Consider the following 6,000-nt stretch of genomic DNA (forward strand, 5'->3'; position numbering starts at 1 on the left):
TAATGTTACAAAGAGATCGTGAAGTTGAGGAATAAACAATAGAGTAATTGAGGTATTTGGCTTTTTTATCTACTTTGATAATCACAAAGGTCAGTGTAGACATGCAGTAAAGTGATTATTATGAACTTTTATCAACTTAAGTAACAACACAGTCTTCTCCATGGAAAATTTATTACAGCTGTTTCATCATTGCTGGTTTGGCCATCTGCCCAGGAGGCTTCTTCACTTTTGTCATGTACCTCTGAGCCTGATAGGGATTCTTCCTGTCTGGGATTGCTGCTAAGAAACTGTTCTTCTTTCATGAAAATGATTTCCCCCAATAATATTATCATCATTTATAATTTAAAGATCAAGAAACAGAGAGATTAAGGACCTTAAGGAGGCTGGAGTTGATGGGATCTGGCAGTGGGGTTCAATGCAGCTAAGGGAGATTGCCCTCCAGAGAGTCAAGAGAAAAGATTGGAAACAACTAGAGAGAAGTCAGCATGTGGCAAGGGAGGACGATTAGTGCTTTCTCTCTTGATAGCCGCAGCTCCTGATAATGTAGGAGACAAGAGACAATAGTGAGTTGGGAAAACTTGTGAAGAGGAGTGAAGATTTGAAATAGTTGTTGAGGGAGTTTGGGTGGAGAGATGACTAGAGAGGACACTGGTAAGATTGAGATCTTGTCCTAAGCATAGTTCCAGTCCTCAGGGCTGGTTGAGTTTTCACAGCAGAAGGCAAAAGTTAACTCTGCCACTGGAGCAACGGGAATAACACAGTTCACAAGAAGGATTCTATAGAAAAACAAGGAGCAGTTGATGCAGGTACAGCAATGGGTGAAACAATGGACAATGGAATGTTGTCTAGGTTGGAAATAAGATGAGGTTAGGATTAAAATTATTAACTGGAAGAAAAGTATAGGGCCTAATAGGAGGTCTTTCTACAGTTAAGAAGATAGTATTATTATATTGGAAGTAAAAAAAGTAGTGGGCAAGAATACTAAGTTGTAGCCAGAGAGTAAAAATACTTGAGATCTCAGAGATGGGATAATTCTATAACAAAGTCAAACTTTTGCCAATGGAAATGGATCACTAAAATGGAGTGGAAGTGAGGACAGAGTTGAAGATGTCAAGGAAATGTTAGTCTAGGACATTCCGTGGGTTAATGGTATAGACATTTAAGTCACCCAAGCTGTTAGTGGAATCAGAGATGCAGAATAACATCACAAAAGAGCCAAAGTCTCCTGAAAAAGTGATTGGATGAGCATGGATTTGACTAAGTGGCAGAGAAGGCAGAGAAAGTGTGCGTGTGTGTGTGTGTGTAAAGTTTTATATATTTATTTCAGACTGTTTCTACAGTCAAGAATGTCTTGTTTTTATTTGGTGTAGAGACAAAGTAGGTTTGAACAATAAAATGAAGTGAGAAGGTTCTCCTTCCACAAGCCCTGTAGTACCCAGAGAGTGGAAAAATGAGTAGTTTCCAATGGATAATCTAGGGAGGAGGCATCCTTGGGGGCGGGAAGTAAATTCACATCAGTCCACAGTCAATCCACAGGGGTTCAGAGCAGGAAGGGAAGGCAGGGCAGCCGTGGAGGCAACCAAGATGGAATGAAAGGAAGTGGTAACTTGAGGGGCTACAATCTGGGACAGTGATGAAGGACATCAAGAACAAGTGACAGGATAGCAGTAGTCAACTGAAACAATGATTTAAAGATGTGTCTGTGCTCAGTCACACAGAGGCGCTGGGTGCAGCACGATGGCACTTGCTGTCTGTGGCTCGTTGCAAAGTAGCCTGTGTTACAGAAGGTAGAGAGGTCAGAAAGGAATATTTATTGCACTATAGATAAATTATCTCATTTACTCTTCATAAAAACTTCAGAATGTAGGCACCTTTTTTTAAGAGATGAAGACATAGAAACTCAAAGAGGTGAAATATTTCTTCTACAATTACTATTGTCAGCAAGGACTTAATCCAAAACCCAAACCCAGGCTTGTCTGAACTTTCATTCTCTTGTACCAATTTAGAGCTGATGTCTATCTCTGAATACACACGTTCTCTAGTGAGTCAATTAATTTCTGAGTCTGATTCTTTATCTCAAAATACAGCAATAATGTCAACTTCACTATCACTGACTTTTTAAATAAACAATTTAGATGTTTGTAGAAACAGTCTGAAATAAAACTTTACACACACACACACACACACACAAACATATCACTCCCTTCATTCATGAGTCTCTTTTTTGTACCTTTAAATCCAGGTAAATATACAGGTAAAAATACAGGTCAATCAATTACTCATTCAGACTTTAAATGTAATCTTGTTTCTGTAACACTATTGTAAGAGAAATGGCTAGATGCAGAAAGTAGAAATATTTAAGATAAGACTGAACTGTTTTCTAGAGGAGAAACTTTCTCCAACAATGTAGAAGGGATTGTGTTTATTCATGTTCTTTTCACCACTTAGTGTGAAAGTCACTCAGTCATATCTGACTCTTTGTGATCCCATGGACTGTAGCCTACCAGGCTCCTCCGTCCATGGGGATTCTTCAGACAAGAATACCGGAGTGGTTTGCCATGCCCTCTTCCAGGGTATCTTCCCAACCCAGGGATCGAACCCAGGTCCCCACATTGCAGGCAGATTCTTTACCATCTGAGCCAGCAGGGAAGCCCTGGTACTTGGTAATGTAGTATTTCTTTGTTGTTGCCCATGCCTACTGGGAGTAAGATGGTATCTCATGGTGATTTTCACTTGCATTTCTTTGATCACTGATGAGGCTGAGCATCACTTTGTCTATTGGTCATGAATGTTTCCTATTCTGTGAAATGTCTGTCAATACTTACTCATTTTTCTATTGTGGTTATTGCCGTTTTCTATTTAGACACTCCCACTCTAGAAATGCCAAGTTTGCATCAAGAAGAATGATGTAAGGTTTACAAAAGCATGCAACAAATTGGTAGAAGAAGCTAGGACTGAAATACTCCAGTACTTTTGTACCATGTCATGGCCTCTTTTCCACTGAGATTCCTCCTCGTAAGACAGGGGCCACCTGGGTGAGGCTGTTTGCACAGGATTGTGTGGGATATCCAGCTAGGATGGCTTTTGTTACTTCAGCTTTCTTTTTCCAACAGAAATGTAACAAAATGTGCCAGACACATACATCAATTACAAGAGAATTCTGTCAATTTTGATGATACATGGAGTTTGTTGTAAAGCAACCACTAGCAAAGAACTCCCAGTCTGGGGAAAGATGGGGGTCATTGTAGATAAGATTTGAAACCTTGTATAAGATATATGATAAGCATTAGAGGAATGACAATTGGAGCAGAAAATAATAAAATGTGACTTGCTAGAGAGTCTGGCTGGCTGATCAGATTTAGGTTTTATCACTGCAGCTTCCTTCTTCTTTGTTTCATGGTATTTATAATGCACTTGATAATTTGTCGTTCGTCCCTCTTTGATTGCATATGAGAAAAGAGGGAGTAGGAGATTGGCATGTGAGAAGACAGGGGGAAGTGATGTTCTGTCATTTCCTAATAATATCCTCAAATAATAACGTGAGATCTGGAAAGGAAGAATACTGCACAAGGGTGATATTACAGTGAATTCACTCATTCATTGATCCATTCATTCCCTCCCTACTTCCCACCCCCGTTATTCAGCATTTTAAGCACTGAATCATTTTCCTTGAACTCGAGTTCAACTAGAGGAAAGTCGTGTTTTTCTACTGAGAGGTATCCTGTGGTCTTATGCATTCTTTCTCTTTACCTCCTGTCAGTTTTCTAGATTCGGTCACCCTGTCTTGCTTTCTTCCTCTTTTCTCTCTCCTTATTCTTCAGTGGCTGTCAGATTGAGGAGAAAATAATGTTTATGAAGCAACTCAGATGGGTCCCCCATCAGATGCACAGGATCTAGCTTTCTAACCCCTTCGATATTGCATTGAAACCACAGATCTTCAGGGTTGGTAGGAGCAGAATGGGGTCCATTAGTCAGTCCCACTGTGTTCTGTGAGGTGAATGCCATGGCGAGTGGGCTGCTTGTCATAAGTGCACAAGTTGATGGATGGGTTTATGGGGATGTGAGAAGAGAAAAGTCCTTTGAAGACATCCAGTGTCTCTTTCCAATATTTGGTACAGGACAAATAGTTCTTTTTTCTAATAGGATGGTATAAAATATAATATTGGTAATTACACTATGTTCTATCATTACAGAATGCAAAACATTCCTTTCAAAGCAATTTTTAAATTAATTTCTCTCTTACCTCATTTGTTTTCTTTCTACCTTCTTTCTACTGTTATTACCATATTCACTCTATTGATTTATAGAATTAATTAAGCTATTATTGAAGATCTTATAATCCAACCGTGCTGTTTTACAGAAGAGGAATTGAAGAGCAGGGGCATTATTCAGCCTGCTTAAGTTCTTAAATCCTTAAACTCTCATCTTCTGACTTCTCAACTAGTATCCTCTACTCATTATGAGTAGAATTTATACTCTAGGAGACTCCCTCTCAGACATCTTCCGACAGCCTTGCGGACTTTCTTCTTTTCTTCTTTTAAATAAATATTCAGTGACTGAATATCTAGGTGTTCCACATTCCCCTGGGTTAGTTGTCAGTATCAACACCACTGACTTCCTGGTATTGACAAATAGACGTTTCAGATGCCTTTTGGGGTCATCATCCTCTATTTCAAGTTACCAAATTCAATCAAGTATAGAAATAGCTTTTCTGGTGCACTTGTTTTCTCTGATTCTCCAAGATCACAAAGATATTGGTTGTAAGAGTGGTTTAATTTATTTTACCTATCCTTAGGAACCCATAAAAAAATCACATAAAATGGGACATTTAATTATGCCATGTGCATGTTAATTAATTTGACAAATGTTTATTGAGTACCCGGTATGTGCACTCACCTGACAGGTAGTGAAAATATAGAGGATAGATGTGATTCCTGCCTTCAGAGAGCTCATAGGCAGTGGCGGAAACAGACATGGGAACCATCATTTTTAATTCTATGCTAGAACAGGTGTGTGCCCTGTAAAAAGTAGTCATTATTTTTTCATGCAGACAGCGCAGCCAGGGAAAAGCATGGCAGTATCAGTAAGGTGGTGCCTGTGAGCTCAGGGTTGTACCCTTCCATCCCCCTCAGTGTGGGTACATCAACACTGCAGTGGACTTATCCAAGAAGCTGGTTATTGCCTCAAAAAGGCACCTGCATTCTGCTGTTTTCCTATCCACTTTACCTCCATCCTCTGACTGTGATGATGAGAGGGGAGCTTGGGCCAAAGCTGAACTAGTTAAATATGTAATGAGGAATGAATCTTGGTGGAGAAATTGATTTTTAAACATGATAGAGCCTTCAGAGCTCAGCTATTTACACCAGTCAAAACTTTGTGTTCTTCCTTTGTATTAACAGACTGAGTGACATCTATATAAGCTATCAAAATCGAAGCAGACATGATCCAAGATCAACCAATTTGTCTCTCCTGTTCTTTACTTTATTGCACACATATATGTATATTTCCCCCCCAAATGTCATTATTCAAAGTTAGTGACTGAGCAAGTAAACCAGGTACACATGTTCACCTTTGTGTGGAATCTCAAATTTTCACCATTCTTTCTTTTACTTGTTGCTCATCTTTTAGAATCAAAAGAGTGTAAATCATTCCACAATTCTGCCAGCTTCTTCCTCCATATTACCTGTCATTCCATAATGTCCCATGGACTTACATCTTATTGTCTATGTTTACTAGACATATGTTCACTTTGTTTGTTTGATTTCTTTTGGCTAGCCCTCTTGTGTTTTCCTCTTCACATTCAGTGGAATCTCTATCTGAGTCCCCTTTCTGATTATTTCTCCCCTGAGGACAATGAGTTCATGGAACTACAAGCAACACAGGAAGAGTAGAATATAGGAAAAACATGAAAAACTTTTTGAAAGGTAGCTATGCTGGGCGTATTTCATTCTCCACTCTTTCATCATGCTTCATGTCCCAGGAAGCTGACCCATATAAGAC

The sequence above is a fragment of the Bubalus kerabau genome, chromosome 8 (genome assembly GCF_029407905.1).
Source record: "Bubalus kerabau isolate K-KA32 ecotype Philippines breed swamp buffalo chromosome 8, PCC_UOA_SB_1v2, whole genome shotgun sequence".
Lineage (NCBI taxonomy): Eukaryota > Metazoa > Chordata > Mammalia > Artiodactyla > Bovidae > Bubalus > Bubalus kerabau.